Here is a 16,425-nt window from a genome sequence, read left to right as displayed (position 1 = left end):
ACGTTTATCGGGATGCATAAATCAAAACAAAAGGTAATTATCGAAAAATGCATAAATGGCAATGGGAATTTACAATTAGTTATAAAATGTGAGTAATAGTGCTTAAAAATTTACTAGTATATACTATTATAGCAAATAATTATTTATTAAATGGTAAGCTTTCATTTCATTAATATTCTTATATATTCATTTCATAGCGATATTTGTGCAAAAATATCACAAGTGCTATCACATATGTGGTTTCAGTTGCAATATTACTAATATTATTTTTTATTTTTTCTGTTTGTATGCCTTGACAGAACACACATTAATAATCTCTCTTTCCTCCATTCTCGCCCATAACAGCTGACCAGCAGCTAAATGGAGAGGAGGAGAGAATAGAGAGATATTCTTTATTCATATAATACTCTTCGTTAGCATTTTTTTTGAATTTACATGGCGCCTTAAGTTACTTAGGTCGATATTAGCCGAAACTTGCTCACATGAGCTGTTTAAATAGTCGCAAGTGCAACATTAAATTGCTGTGCAGCATTGCGTTACATATTATACAAAAGAGCAGATCAAAAACAAAAATGAATAACATTTGATGTGCTTAAATAACTAGTTTAAAACTAATGAGTAGGTTTAGTTATAATTTTTATGTAGATTAAAACAATAACAATTGATACAATTAATTAATTCATTTTACTTTTAATTCTATTTGCAGGAACACCTATAAGATGCGCAACAAACTTAGCGGTGAGAAGATCCGCTAATTGGATTTAGAGAGAAGAGTCGGGACATCGTCCGGTCATTTTCTCCATACTTGTCTAAGCTAATATAACTTTTAATTAAATTCTTGAACTTATATCTATAATTCTTTTCATTTTATCACCTTTATTTCAGTCTAAAAAGTTAAATTAAACCGCAAGTGCAATTTAGGAGAGATTGTGCAGCTGTGCGTTTATACGTTTATCGGGATGCATAAATCAAAACAAAAGGTAATTATCGAAAAATGCATAAATGGCAATGGGAATTTACAATTAGTTATAAAATGTGAGTAATAGTGCTTAAAAATTTACTAGTATATACTATTATAGCAAATAATTATTTATTAAATGGTAAGCTTTCATTTCATTAATATTCTTATATATTCATTTCATAGCGATATTTGTGCAAAAATATCACAAGTGCTATCACATATGTGGTTTCAGTTGCAATATTACTAATATTATTTTTTATTTGGATTAATATAGTTTATAGTTGATTAAGAAATAATAAATTTGAATTCCAATAAGTTTTTCTTTTCATTTTGTCTTATAGAACTATCGCAAAAAAAAAAAAAAACAATCGCGAAGAGAGGTTGTGCACCCCTGGTATGCATATCGATATGCACAGATAAAAACATATGTTTGAAGAACATATGATGAAAAGGCAGAGTGCAATTTATTGCAAAAGTTGCAACTGAAAGAGATGAGTATGGATTCTAATAAGAATACTGAGATAATTATTAATAATTAGATATTAATTAATAAATTATTCATCTGTTTCAGCAATTTCTCCCAAGTGCAAGTGAACGTGTGTTCGACAGGCCGAAGAAGTGAGTGACGCAAAATGGCTGCGAGGTAATGTTAATTATACATATATATATATAAGTGTTTATACTTAATGTTGTTTTGTTTTTATTTGCAGGGAATCATCCGGTGGAACGAGAGGTAGCAGCTGAGAAGACTCCACATCCCAATCACCGAGCAGTGCCGCCAGTTTAGTTAAGTTGATTGTGTAGTTTAAGCCAGTGCATTGTAGTGTTGTTTTGCTGCATGTGTGTATGTGCATACGTGCCAAATAAAACTTTAATTGAATATAAAATTCAATTTGAGTTTTATTTGTTAGGATACCCTTTGCAGATAGGATATGTGAGGACGACCAGTTTCCAGGTAAGTTGCTTGCATATACCAATGGCCAATTGGAATTTTAATGCAGATTTATGTTCTTTTTTAGCGTATATGCTTGCAATCAGTTGCTGGGGAAGGACCAGCCTGCATCGGCCGAAGAATCTCCTGGATTTGTGTTGTGTGTGCGCGAAGTGCTCGCTGTGGGTGGCAGTGGCGCCAGTTGCCGAAAGATTGGCAGGCGCGACTGCGAGGCAGTAGCGTCGCCTATATTTTGTGTCGCCCCAGAGGTGGGGGTGTGTGGGACTGCGTCATACGATGGCGCGCCGTTGCGACGAGCCTCATTTCTGCGTCGCGCTGCCATTCTGCGAAGATTTTCGCTGGAGTTGCGGGTTGAGGCCGGATATGACCTCGTGAATCTCTCTGCTAAAATGTTGCGGCTGTGCTCGCGAAAAGTTATCGGGCCGTATACGGGCGGATGTCGGCGAAGATAATTAGCGTGTAGCTCCTCGTCGAACTCCGCTTGTCTTCGCTGTTGTCGCTGTGCGCGCAACTCGATTTCATTAGCCAGGTGAGTATTGACGAGGCTAGAGTATCTGGGCATAGTTAGCCGCTGTGGTACAAACGGATAGTGGGCTATGCTTCTAGCCTCATTGTTGCTGTGTACTCGCAGTCTATCATAATATTTAATGCAAATATTATTAAATAATTCATCCACAGATAAGACGCCCAGCTCAGATCTGATGCGAGCATTTGAAATATAATATTGAGCGCCAGATATGGTTCTCAGTGCTCTGTTGTGTGCAACTCTGATGCGGTCGAACTGAGTTTCGGATAGGAGCGCACCCCAGACAGGTATAGTATATTGCCACAGTGGCGCAACTAGTTGTTTGTAAATTATCGTTTTAGTTTTTAGAGACAATTTACTATTTTTATTAATCAGCCAATCTATCTTTTTCAGCCGTGCCCTAATCCTCGAGACGACAGTGGTGACATGAGTGCCGAAGTGCAGCTTTGTGTCCATAGTGACACCCAAATAAGGATGTGAAGTGCCGTTTTTAATTGCTTCATTGCCAATGCGGATATCCTGGTATGGCGATATCCTTTTGTAAGTATGCATAATGTGCATAGTTTTACTAGTATTTATTGTAATGCACCATTTCTTCGCCCACAGAGCTAATTTGTCCATATATGCTTGTTGCTGAGCTAACGCATCTGCTTGCCGACAGTTTGCTGAGAGGACTACGACGTCATCGGCATAAGTGGCTAAGAGGATTTTATTTCCAGAGGCATAAGTTGGGCTTGGAATATCACTGGTGTATATGTTATACAGCACTGGCCCAAGCAGGCTACCTTGAGGCACCCCAGCGTGTATTTGCTTGGTTGCAGAGCGGCATCCTCCATGGCATTCAACAATAAATGATCGATTTGCTAAGTAGGAGCAAAGGATTCGATACAGAGCGTCAGGTAAGAGCATCTTGAGTTTGTATCTCAGACCTGAGTGCCACACTCTGTCAAATGCTTCTTTTATGTCCAAGTAAACGGCAGAGCAATACTTATGTTCTTCATATGATTTCAGAATGAACTGCGTGACTCGCCCAAGCTGTTGCTCAGCTGAGTGGGCCTTGCGAAAGCCAAATTGGTGGCTGGGTATAGCATTGGTAAGTGCGTCTTGCTCAAGCATACGGCTCAGAATTAAGAACTCTAATATTTTAGATAAGCCAGACAAGAGACTTATTGGCCTGTATGATGATACATGCTGCGTGGGCTTGCCGGGCTTGTGTATCATCTTGACCAGTGCTAACTTCCAGCTGGTAGGAAAATGGCCCATTCGAAGTGAGTTGTTGCATATTAAAACAAGGTATAGTATTGCCCTCATTGGCAGCGCTTTGATAGTGTGATTGTCGATATTATCTAAACCAGCTGCTTTCTTCTTCTCCAGCGTGCTAATATGATTAATGACTTCTGTCACTGTGACTGGCCGAAAAGAGACCAAGGCAGACGCTGGTGACTGACTAATTTGCGCCTCAATTTCGGCCAAGTCGCCAGGTGATGCAGAGATGAGAGGCTTGAAGCGTTGCTCAAGGCTATCAGCAAAGACTTCAGCTTTCTCCGCCGTTGTTTTGCACCATACATTATTGGCGTTAGAGCCATTGCCATCGCTGGACTTTAATAGTGGCAGATTTGGAGCCGGCTGTCGCTTGATTTCGTTGGTAAGTCGCCAGAGCTTTTGCATACTGTATCTATCTGTGGGGTCGATAGAGCTGAATAATTCTTCTTCATATTTTTGCTTTGCAGATTTTATATCTTTGCTGATGCGATTTGACAGCCTATTGCAGATCTGCTTTGCCAGGGGATTTCGGCTTTGTAGAAGATAGCGTTTGATTTGCTTCTTGGCCTCAATCAACTGGAGAGTCTGGCTTTTGACTCGAAACCTAGATCTGGTTATCTTGCGTGGACACTGCGCATTGGCAAAGTTTGCAGCATCTTGGACGTTTTTGACAAGAATATCAACAGCATCATCAACATCATCTGGACTGCTGATTTCAGTGTTGAGTAAGATTCTGTCGTTTAGGTAACTTTGAAATTTGCTTATATTAGCATTCAAATCCAGAAGATGGCCTTTTGCTTTGCTGATGATCGGCTTCTCAACCAGCTGGACTTGCAATGGGAGGTGATCCGAGTTTAGCTCGAAAGAGTCAGTGATGGCCAGCAAATCTCGCCTGATGCCTTTGAAAAGCGCAAAGTCTATGGCAGATGGAGTTTGGCGTGAGTTGAAAGGGTAATGCGTTGGCGACCCAGTTGCCAGAATATTGCAATTTTCTTGGAAAATACTGTTTACTAACGTTCTGCCTCTAATACAGGATCTGGCGTTTCCCCACCATTGGCTCTTTGCGTTCCAGTCACCACCTACAAGATACGTGTCGCCCAGCAAATTCAGAAGATTGCTGAAGTCTTGCGCAGTCCAGCTTACTTGCGGTGGGCAGTAAATGGCCACAATATTTACGTGCTTGCCGTTTTGTAAGCTGACTGATACTTCAACACTTTGGTGCGAGTCCAAGGATGAGCAGCGCATAGCGTAATGGCAGATGTTTTGTTTGATTATAAAAGCTGCGCCACCTCTGCGCCTATTTGTAGGGTGGTTTGCCAAATAAATTATGTATCCGTCAATTACAATGTTGTCCTTGTCCGTCAGATGGGTTTCAGATATTAGCATAATGTCTATATTATGCTTAATAACATATTGCTTTACTTCAATAAGCTTATTTGTAATACCAGCAGCATTCCATATGGAGATGTTAATGTTGTTGGTACTATTAGATACAGCAGTCTGCAGTGTGCAGCTGCGTCTATTAGCAATATGTGCATCAGATACATTATTAGACATTTATGTGCTCACTTGGACCAACTCTAGCTAATAGGCAAGCAGTCAATGTGGTCATCATCTCTATAAGTTTGTCAATTTTGGCCTCTAATCTAGAGTTAACTTGTAATGGCATAGCTGGCATGTTAGCATATCTAGGCTGCTCAAAATTAAGAGGAAAGCCCACCCCATTACTATGGTGTGTCACCCCAGATACAATAGGAGGGGGCCTACGGCGAGTACTTAAGCTGCGGCTTCTGTTTGGCTGCGCTGGCCGCTGAGCGCTTGCTTGCCTAGACAATCTGGCTTGTTGTTGTTGTTGCTGTTGTTGTTGGGCACGTTTAGTGATATTCTGCCTTGATTGGCGTTGCTGGCTATTATTGGCTGCCGGCGCCGCTGGCTGCTTAAATTGGAGACCCGCCCGGAGGGCAGATGCGTAGCTGGGCCCAGCATTAGCAGTTTGAGGTCGTGGCTGAGGGGGGGCTTGCTGAAAAAGATTTGGCAAGTTTGTTCTACTGCCTTGAGCAGTTGTAGTGGGAGCTGGCTTTGTTAAAGTCCTTATAATCTGGCTGAGCTGTGCCGCCGATTCGGGCTCTCGCTTCTTGCAGGCCTCTTTGTAGGAGGGGCATCCCTTGTAACTCGCAGCGTGTGGGCCCGAGCAGTTGGCGCATTTTGCTGGCGTTTGGTCGCCTTTTTGCTTGCTGCAGTCAATAGAGGCGTGATTTTCGCCGCATTTGACGCAAGCAAAAGGGCGGCGGCAATAGTTTTTTGTGTGCCCAAACTTCTGGCACCTATGGCATTGGGCTACTTCTGCAGATTTGAACGGCCTCTCGACTCTTACTCGCTGGTTTCCCAGAGCCGTGACTTGTAGCAAGTCAGCATTATTTGCGTTGGCGACCAGTTCAACCTCAAAGAGGTCAAGTGGCTCCTTAGAGAAGCGAGATTTGATACCCCTCAAGAATCGAACGGTATGCCCCAGCTTAGCTAATTGGTCGCGGATCCACTGATCCGGAGTGGAATAGTGTAGATGGCGGATAATCGCTCTAAACCCGCGCTCACATTTCAATTGGAAAGTATAGTTTTCAATTTTATTTTCGTCAAGGTACTTTACCAGCTTGCGATGAGTAGCGATGTCCTTGCACTGCACCCTGATACCATGGTTTGCAGTGGGCTTTGTGGTATAATTCTCCTCTCCGACAGCGTCATCCAGGCGAATTAAAAGTGGCATAATGTCAGTGACATTTGCCAGAAATAGCGGCGCAGGCTTCGCGTTGAGGTGCGCGTCAGTTGCTCCAGTTGAAGTGGTAGCGGCAGCAGCAGCAGCAGAATTAGGCGGTGTAGCTTTCACGTTTGCAGCAATGCGAGCTTTATTTACAAGGCCAGATGCCTTTTGATGCGTGTCCTCAGTCCTTGTAGTCACAACGGTGTCGTCTGCTAGTAGGTTCTGCTCTTCACTGTCACCCAGATCTATAGCATCCAGCTGAGCATTCTTCTTTTTAGGGCTATCGCCCTTTTCTGCAGTTCGCTTGACTGCTTTTTCACTGGCACTTAACAGCGTGCCGCTTTTGAGCGCCTCTTTCGCTTTGTAATAGTCAGCAATCGAAGATTGCGCAGCAGATGAAACTTTCGCTTTTAGTAGCTGAGCCGCAGCTCTAGAAGTTGTTGGTTGTGCCATAACCACATTTTTCTTCGCTGGCACTTTCGATGGCGTGGGCGCAGGCGCTAGTGGCTGCGAGTCGAGTAAAGACTCGACTTCCACGTCCATATCCTCGTCACCGTCATCTGCAGTATAGCCCCTAGGCATTGCAGCAATTTAATTTGCAAAAATTAATTGCAAAAAACCCGATTTAAATAGATTTAAATTTCTTTTCTTTTTTTTTTTTCTGTTTGTTTTTCTGTTTGTATGCCTTGACAGAACACACATTAATAATCTCTCTTTCCTCCATTCTCGCCCATAACAGCTGACCAGCAGCTAAATGGAGAGGAGGAGAGAATAGAGAGATATTCTTTATTCATATAATACTCTTCGTTAGCATTTTTTTTGAATTTACATGGCGCCTTAAGTTACTTAGGTCGATATTAGCCGAAACTTGCTCACATGAGCTGTTTAAATAGTCGCAAGTGCAACATTAAATTGCTGTGCAGCATTGCGTTACATATTATACAAAAGAGCAGATCAAAAACAAAAATGAATAACATTTGATGTGCTTAAATAACTAGTTTAAAACTAATGAGTAGGTTTAGTTATAATTTTTATGTAGATTAAAACAATAACAATTGATACAATTAATTAATTCATTTTACTTTTAATTCTATTTGCAGGAACACCTATAAGATGCGCAACAAACTTAGCGGTGAGAAGATCCGCTAATTGGATTTAGAGAGAAGAGTCGGGACATCGTCCGGTCATTTTCTCCATACTTGTCTAAGCTAATATAACTTTTAATTAAATTCTTGAACTTATATCTATAATTCTTTTCATTTTATCACCTTTATTTCAGTCTAAAAAGTTAAATTAAACCGCAAGTGCAATTTAGGAGAGATTGTGCAGCTGTGCGTTTATACGTTTATCGGGATGCATAAATCAAAACAAAAGGTAATTATCGAAAAATGCATAAATGGCAATGGGAATTTACAATTAGTTATAAAATGTGAGTAATAGTGCTTAAAAATTTACTAGTATATACTATTATAGCAAATAATTATTTATTAAATGGTAAGCTTTCATTTCATTAATATTCTTATATATTCATTTCATAGCGATATTTGTGCAAAAATATCACAAGTGCTATCACATATGTGGTTTCAGTTGCAATATTACTAATATTATTTTTTATTTGGATTAATATAGTTTATAGTTGATTAAGAAATAATAAATTTGAATTCCAATAAGTTTTTCTTTTCATTTTGTCTTATAGAACTATCGCAAAAAAAAAAAAAACAATCGCGAAGAGAGGTTGTGCACCCCTGGTATGCATATCGATATGCACAGATAAAAACATATGTTTGAAGAACATATGATGAAAAGGCAGAGTGCAATTTATTGCAAAAGTTGCAACTGAAAGAGATGAGTATGGATTCTAATAAGAATACTGAGATAATTATTAATAATTAGATATTAATTAATAAATTATTCATCTGTTTCAGCAATTTCTCCCAAGTGCAAGTGAACGTGTGTTCGACAGGCCGAAGAAGTGAGTGACGCAAAATGGCTGCGAGGTAATGTTAATTATACATATATATATATAAGTGTTTATACTTAATGTTGTTTTGTTTTTATTTGCAGGGAATCATCCGGTGGAACGAGAGGTAGCAGCTGAGAAGACTCCACATCCCAATCACCGAGCAGTGCCGCCAGTTTAGTTAAGTTGATTGTGTAGTTTAAGCCAGTGCATTGTAGTGTTGTTTTGCTGCATGTGTGTATGTGCATACGTGCCAAATAAAACTTTAATTGAATATAAAATTCAATTTGAGTTTTATTTGTTAGGATACCCTTTGCAGATAGGATATGTGAGGACGACCAGTTTCCAGGTAAGTTGCTTGCATATACCAATGGCCAATTGGAATTTTAATGCAGATTTATGTTCTTTTTTAGCGTATATGCTTGCAATCAGTTGCTGGGGAAGGACCAGCCTGCATCGGCCGAAGAATCTCCTGGATTTGTGTTGTGTGTGCGCGAAGTGCTCGCTGTGGGTGGCAGTGGCGCCAGTTGCCGAAAGATTGGCAGGCGCGACTGCGAGGCAGTAGCGTCGCCTATATTTTGTGTCGCCCCAGAGGTGGGGGTGTGTGGGACTGCGTCATACGATGGCGCGCCGTTGCGACGAGCCTCATTTCTGCGTCGCGCTGCCATTCTGCGAAGATTTTCGCTGGAGTTGCGGGTTGAGGCCGGATATGACCTCGTGAATCTCTCTGCTAAAATGTTGCGGCTGTGCTCGCGAAAAGTTATCGGGCCGTATACGGGCGGATGTCGGCGAAGATAATTAGCGTGTAGCTCCTCGTCGAACTCCGCTTGTCTTCGCTGTTGTCGCTGTGCGCGCAACTCGATTTCATTAGCCAGGTGAGTATTGACGAGGCTAGAGTATCTGGGCATAGTTAGCCGCTGTGGTACAAACGGATAGTGGGCTATGCTTCTAGCCTCATTGTTGCTGTGTACTCGCAGTCTATCATAATATTTAATGCAAATATTATTAAATAATTCATCCACAGATAAGACGCCCAGCTCAGATCTGATGCGAGCATTTGAAATATAATATTGAGCGCCAGATATGGTTCTCAGTGCTCTGTTGTGTGCAACTCTGATGCGGTCGAACTGAGTTTCGGATAGGAGCGCACCCCAGACAGGTATAGTATATTGCCACAGTGGCGCAACTAGTTGTTTGTAAATTATCGTTTTAGTTTTTAGAGACAATTTACTATTTTTATTAATCAGCCAATCTATCTTTTTCAGCCGTGCCCTAATCCTCGAGACGACAGTGGTGACATGAGTGCCGAAGTGCAGCTTTGTGTCCATAGTGACACCCAAATAAGGATGTGAAGTGCCGTTTTTAATTGCTTCATTGCCAATGCGGATATCCTGGTATGGCGATATCCTTTTGTAAGTATGCATAATGTGCATAGTTTTACTAGTATTTATTGTAATGCACCATTTCTTCGCCCACAGAGCTAATTTGTCCATATATGCTTGTTGCTGAGCTAACGCATCTGCTTGCCGACAGTTTGCTGAGAGGACTACGACGTCATCGGCATAAGTGGCTAAGAGGATTTTATTTCCAGAGGCATAAGTTGGGCTTGGAATATCACTGGTGTATATGTTATACAGCACTGGCCCAAGCAGGCTACCTTGAGGCACCCCAGCGTGTATTTGCTTGGTTGCAGAGCGGCATCCTCCATGGCATTCAACAATAAATGATCGATTTGCTAAGTAGGAGCAAAGGATTCGATACAGAGCGTCAGGTAAGAGCATCTTGAGTTTGTATCTCAGACCTGAGTGCCACACTCTGTCAAATGCTTCTTTTATGTCCAAGTAAACGGCAGAGCAATACTTATGTTCTTCATATGATTTCAGAATGAACTGCGTGACTCGCCCAAGCTGTTGCTCAGCTGAGTGGGCCTTGCGAAAGCCAAATTGGTGGCTGGGTATAGCATTGGTAAGTGCGTCTTGCTCAAGCATACGGCTCAGAATTAAGAACTCTAATATTTTAGATAAGCCAGACAAGAGACTTATTGGCCTGTATGATGATACATGCTGCGTGGGCTTGCCGGGCTTGTGTATCATCTTGACCAGTGCTAACTTCCAGCTGGTAGGAAAATGGCCCATTCGAAGTGAGTTGTTGCATATTAAAACAAGGTATAGTATTGCCCTCATTGGCAGCGCTTTGATAGTGTGATTGTCGATATTATCTAAACCAGCTGCTTTCTTCTTCTCCAGCGTGCTAATATGATTAATGACTTCTGTCACTGTGACTGGCCGAAAAGAGACCAAGGCAGACGCTGGTGACTGACTAATTTGCGCCTCAATTTCGGCCAAGTCGCCAGGTGATGCAGAGATGAGAGGCTTGAAGCGTTGCTCAAGGCTATCAGCAAAGACTTCAGCTTTCTCCGCCGTTGTTTTGCACCATACATTATTGGCGTTAGAGCCATTGCCATCGCTGGACTTTAATAGTGGCAGATTTGGAGCCGGCTGTCGCTTGATTTCGTTGGTAAGTCGCCAGAGCTTTTGCATACTGTATCTATCTGTGGGGTCGATAGAGCTGAATAATTCTTCTTCATATTTTTGCTTTGCAGATTTTATATCTTTGCTGATGCGATTTGACAGCCTATTGCAGATCTGCTTTGCCAGGGGATTTCGGCTTTGTAGAAGATAGCGTTTGATTTGCTTCTTGGCCTCAATCAACTGGAGAGTCTGGCTTTTGACTCGAAACCTAGATCTGGTTATCTTGCGTGGACACTGCGCATTGGCAAAGTTTGCAGCATCTTGGACGTTTTTGACAAGAATATCAACAGCATCATCAACATCATCTGGACTGCTGATTTCAGTGTTGAGTAAGATTCTGTCGTTTAGGTAACTTTGAAATTTGCTTATATTAGCATTCAAATCCAGAAGATGGCCTTTTGCTTTGCTGATGATCGGCTTCTCAACCAGCTGGACTTGCAATGGGAGGTGATCCGAGTTTAGCTCGAAAGAGTCAGTGATGGCCAGCAAATCTCGCCTGATGCCTTTGAAAAGCGCAAAGTCTATGGCAGATGGAGTTTGGCGTGAGTTGAAAGGGTAATGCGTTGGCGACCCAGTTGCCAGAATATTGCAATTTTCTTGGAAAATACTGTTTACTAACGTTCTGCCTCTAATACAGGATCTGGCGTTTCCCCACCATTGGCTCTTTGCGTTCCAGTCACCACCTACAAGATACGTGTCGCCCAGCAAATTCAGAAGATTGCTGAAGTCTTGCGCAGTCCAGCTTACTTGCGGTGGGCAGTAAATGGCCACAATATTTACGTGCTTGCCGTTTTGTAAGCTGACTGATACTTCAACACTTTGGTGCGAGTCCAAGGATGAGCAGCGCATAGCGTAATGGCAGATGTTTTGTTTGATTATAAAAGCTGCGCCACCTCTGCGCCTATTTGTAGGGTGGTTTGCCAAATAAATTATGTATCCGTCAATTACAATGTTGTCCTTGTCCGTCAGATGGGTTTCAGATATTAGCATAATGTCTATATTATGCTTAATAACATATTGCTTTACTTCAATAAGCTTATTTGTAATACCAGCAGCATTCCATATGGAGATGTTAATGTTGTTGGTACTATTAGATACAGCAGTCTGCAGTGTGCAGCTGCGTCTATTAGCAATATGTGCATCAGATACATTATTAGACATTTATGTGCTCACTTGGACCAACTCTAGCTAATAGGCAAGCAGTCAATGTGGTCATCATCTCTATAAGTTTGTCAATTTTGGCCTCTAATCTAGAGTTAACTTGTAATGGCATAGCTGGCATGTTAGCATATCTAGGCTGCTCAAAATTAAGAGGAAAGCCCACCCCATTACTATGGTGTGTCACCCCAGATACAATAGGAGGGGGCCTACGGCGAGTACTTAAGCTGCGGCTTCTGTTTGGCTGCGCTGGCCGCTGAGCGCTTGCTTGCCTAGACAATCTGGCTTGTTGTTGTTGTTGCTGTTGTTGTTGGGCACGTTTAGTGATATTCTGCCTTGATTGGCGTTGCTGGCTATTATTGGCTGCCGGCGCCGCTGGCTGCTTAAATTGGAGACCCGCCCGGAGGGCAGATGCGTAGCTGGGCCCAGCATTAGCAGTTTGAGGTCGTGGCTGAGGGGGGGCTTGCTGAAAAAGATTTGGCAAGTTTGTTCTACTGCCTTGAGCAGTTGTAGTGGGAGCTGGCTTTGTTAAAGTCCTTATAATCTGGCTGAGCTGTGCCGCCGATTCGGGCTCTCGCTTCTTGCAGGCCTCTTTGTAGGAGGGGCATCCCTTGTAACTCGCAGCGTGTGGGCCCGAGCAGTTGGCGCATTTTGCTGGCGTTTGGTCGCCTTTTTGCTTGCTGCAGTCAATAGAGGCGTGATTTTCGCCGCATTTGACGCAAGCAAAAGGGCGGCGGCAATAGTTTTTTGTGTGCCCAAACTTCTGGCACCTATGGCATTGGGCTACTTCTGCAGATTTGAACGGCCTCTCGACTCTTACTCGCTGGTTTCCCAGAGCCGTGACTTGTAGCAAGTCAGCATTATTTGCGTTGGCGACCAGTTCAACCTCAAAGAGGTCAAGTGGCTCCTTAGAGAAGCGAGATTTGATACCCCTCAAGAATCGAACGGTATGCCCCAGCTTAGCTAATTGGTCGCGGATCCACTGATCCGGAGTGGAATAGTGTAGATGGCGGATAATCGCTCTAAACCCGCGCTCACATTTCAATTGGAAAGTATAGTTTTCAATTTTATTTTCGTCAAGGTACTTTACCAGCTTGCGATGAGTAGCGATGTCCTTGCACTGCACCCTGATACCATGGTTTGCAGTGGGCTTTGTGGTATAATTCTCCTCTCCGACAGCGTCATCCAGGCGAATTAAAAGTGGCATAATGTCAGTGACATTTGCCAGAAATAGCGGCGCAGGCTTCGCGTTGAGGTGCGCGTCAGTTGCTCCAGTTGAAGTGGTAGCGGCAGCAGCAGCAGCAGAATTAGGCGGTGTAGCTTTCACGTTTGCAGCAATGCGAGCTTTATTTACAAGGCCAGATGCCTTTTGATGCGTGTCCTCAGTCCTTGTAGTCACAACGGTGTCGTCTGCTAGTAGGTTCTGCTCTTCACTGTCACCCAGATCTATAGCATCCAGCTGAGCATTCTTCTTTTTAGGGCTATCGCCCTTTTCTGCAGTTCGCTTGACTGCTTTTTCACTGGCACTTAACAGCGTGCCGCTTTTGAGCGCCTCTTTCGCTTTGTAATAGTCAGCAATCGAAGATTGCGCAGCAGATGAAACTTTCGCTTTTAGTAGCTGAGCCGCAGCTCTAGAAGTTGTTGGTTGTGCCATAACCACATTTTTCTTCGCTGGCACTTTCGATGGCGTGGGCGCAGGCGCTAGTGGCTGCGAGTCGAGTAAAGACTCGACTTCCACGTCCATATCCTCGTCACCGTCATCTGCAGTATAGCCCCTAGGCATTGCAGCAATTTAATTTGCAAAAATTAATTGCAAAAAACCCGATTTAAATAGATTTAAATTTCTTTTCTTTTTTTTCTGTTTGTATGCCTTGACAGAACACACATTAATAATCTCTCTTTCCTCCATTCTCGCCCATAACAGCTGACCAGCAGCTAAATGGAGAGGAGGAGAGAATAGAGAGATATTCTTTATTCATATAATACTCTTCGTTAGCATTTTTTTTGAATTTACATGGCGCCTTAAGTTACTTAGGTCGATATTAGCCGAAACTTGCTCACATGAGCTGTTTAAATAGTCGCAAGTGCAACATTAAATTGCTGTGCAGCATTGCGTTACATATTATACAAAAGAGCAGATCAAAAACAAAAATGAATAACATTTGATGTGCTTAAATAACTAGTTTAAAACTAATGAGTAGGTTTAGTTATAATTTTTATGTAGATTAAAACAATAACAATTGATACAATTAATTAATTCATTTTACTTTTAATTCTATTTGCAGGAACACCTATAAGATGCGCAACAAACTTAGCGGTGAGAAGATCCGCTAATTGGATTTAGAGAGAAGAGTCGGGACATCGTCCGGTCATTTTCTCCATACTTGTCTAAGCTAATATAACTTTTAATTAAATTCTTGAACTTATATCTATAATTCTTTTCATTTTATCACCTTTATTTCAGTCTAAAAAGTTAAATTAAACCGCAAGTGCAATTTAGGAGAGATTGTGCAGCTGTGCGTTTATACGTTTATCGGGATGCATAAATCAAAACAAAAGGTAATTATCGAAAAATGCATAAATGGCAATGGGAATTTACAATTAGTTATAAAATGTGAGTAATAGTGCTTAAAAATTTACTAGTATATACTATTATAGCAAATAATTATTTATTAAATGGTAAGCTTTCATTTCATTAATATTCTTATATATTCATTTCATAGCGATATTTGTGCAAAAATATCACAAGTGCTATCACATATGTGGTTTCAGTTGCAATATTACTAATATTATTTTTTATTTGGATTAATATAGTTTATAGTTGATTAAGAAATAATAAATTTGAATTCCAATAAGTTTTTCTTTTCATTTTGTCTTATAGAACTATCGCAAAAAAAAAAAAAACAATCGCGAAGAGAGGTTGTGCACCCCTGGTATGCATATCGATATGCACAGATAAAAACATATGTTTGAAGAACATATGATGAAAAGGCAGAGTGCAATTTATTGCAAAAGTTGCAACTGAAAGAGATGAGTATGGATTCTAATAAGAATACTGAGATAATTATTAATAATTAGATATTAATTAATAAATTATTCATCTGTTTCAGCAATTTCTCCCAAGTGCAAGTGAACGTGTGTTCGACAGGCCGAAGAAGTGAGTGACGCAAAATGGCTGCGAGGTAATGTTAATTATACATATATATATATAAGTGTTTATACTTAATGTTGTTTTGTTTTTATTTGCAGGGAATCATCCGGTGGAACGAGAGGTAGCAGCTGAGAAGACTCCACATCCCAATCACCGAGCAGTGCCGCCAGTTTAGTTAAGTTGATTGTGTAGTTTAAGCCAGTGCATTGTAGTGTTGTTTTGCTGCATGTGTGTATGTGCATACGTGCCAAATAAAACTTTAATTGAATATAAAATTCAATTTGAGTTTTATTTGTTAGGATACCCTTTGCAGATAGGATATGTGAGGACGACCAGTTTCCAGGTAAGTTGCTTGCATATACCAATGGCCAATTGGAATTTTAATGCAGATTTATGTTCTTTTTTAGCGTATATGCTTGCAATCAGTTGCTGGGGAAGGACCAGCCTGCATCGGCCGAAGAATCTCCTGGATTTGTGTTGTGTGTGCGCGAAGTGCTCGCTGTGGGTGGCAGTGGCGCCAGTTGCCGAAAGATTGGCAGGCGCGACTGCGAGGCAGTAGCGTCGCCTATATTTTGTGTCGCCCCAGAGGTGGGGGTGTGTGGGACTGCGTCATACGATGGCGCGCCGTTGCGACGAGCCTCATTTCTGCGTCGCGCTGCCATTCTGCGAAGATTTTCGCTGGAGTTGCGGGTTGAGGCCGGATATGACCTCGTGAATCTCTCTGCTAAAATGTTGCGGCTGTGCTCGCGAAAAGTTATCGGGCCGTATACGGGCGGATGTCGGCGAAGATAATTAGCGTGTAGCTCCTCGTCGAACTCCGCTTGTCTTCGCTGTTGTCGCTGTGCGCGCAACTCGATTTCATTAGCCAGGTGAGTATTGACGAGGCTAGAGTATCTGGGCATAGTTAGCCGCTGTGGTACAAACGGATAGTGGGCTATGCTTCTAGCCTCATTGTTGCTGTGTACTCGCAGTCTATCATAATATTTAATGCAAATATTATTAAATAATTCATCCACAGATAAGACGCCCAGCTCAGATCTGATGCGAGCATTTGAAATATAATATTGAGCGCCAGATATGGTTCTCAGTGCTCTGTTGTGTGCAACTCTGATGCGGTCGAACTGAGTTTCGGATAGGAGCGCACCCCAGACAGGTATAGTATATTGCC

At 41.9% G+C, this 16,425-nt stretch overlaps 2 long non-coding RNA genes across 11 annotated transcripts; both read left to right on the top strand.

Moving 5' to 3' along the window:
• The first annotated feature begins 271 nt into the window (after window positions 1–271).
• LOC149268341 (uncharacterized) lies at window positions 272–5,042 on the top strand. Of its 5 annotated transcripts, none has more exons than XR_016270652.1 (14): window positions 272–980; window positions 1,303–1,456; window positions 1,533–1,604; window positions 1,672–1,916; window positions 1,981–2,442; window positions 2,592–2,726; window positions 2,833–2,979; window positions 3,046–3,338; window positions 3,451–3,532; window positions 3,588–3,732; window positions 3,814–4,084; window positions 4,170–4,427; window positions 4,486–4,653; window positions 4,736–5,042. It is a non-coding gene; the product is annotated as an uncharacterized LOC149268341 (long non-coding RNA). The 5 variants fall into 5 exon arrangements; XR_016270651.1 differs by having other exon boundaries at window positions 272–1,035; XR_016270654.1 differs by lacking the exon at window positions 272–980 and having other exon boundaries at window positions 1,289–1,456; window positions 4,489–4,653.
• Window positions 5,043–7,131: 2,089 nt separating this feature from the next.
• Window positions 7,132–16,419, top strand: LOC149268340 (uncharacterized). 6 transcript variants are annotated; one of them, XR_016270648.1, is made up of 19 exons: window positions 7,132–7,831; window positions 8,154–8,306; window positions 8,383–8,454; window positions 8,522–8,766; window positions 8,831–9,292; window positions 9,442–9,576; window positions 9,683–9,829; window positions 9,896–10,188; window positions 10,301–10,382; window positions 10,438–10,557; window positions 10,664–10,934; window positions 11,020–11,277; window positions 11,336–11,503; window positions 11,586–14,665; window positions 14,988–15,140; window positions 15,217–15,288; window positions 15,356–15,600; window positions 15,665–16,126; window positions 16,276–16,419. It is a non-coding gene; the product is annotated as an uncharacterized LOC149268340 (long non-coding RNA). The 6 variants fall into 6 exon arrangements; XR_016270649.1 differs by having other exon boundaries at window positions 10,438–10,582; window positions 11,339–11,503; XR_016270650.1 differs by having other exon boundaries at window positions 10,438–10,582; window positions 11,336–11,490.
• Window positions 16,420–16,425: the final 6 nt, after the last annotated feature.

Source organism: Drosophila arizonae, chromosome 5, assembly GCF_054131065.1.
Source record: "Drosophila arizonae isolate 15081-1271.41 chromosome 5, UAZ_ARI_1.0, whole genome shotgun sequence".
NCBI classification, from domain to species: Eukaryota; Metazoa; Arthropoda; class Insecta; order Diptera; family Drosophilidae; genus Drosophila; species Drosophila arizonae.
Note: the sequence above shows the minus strand (reverse complement) of the source record. Positions and strands in the feature narration are given on the sequence as shown.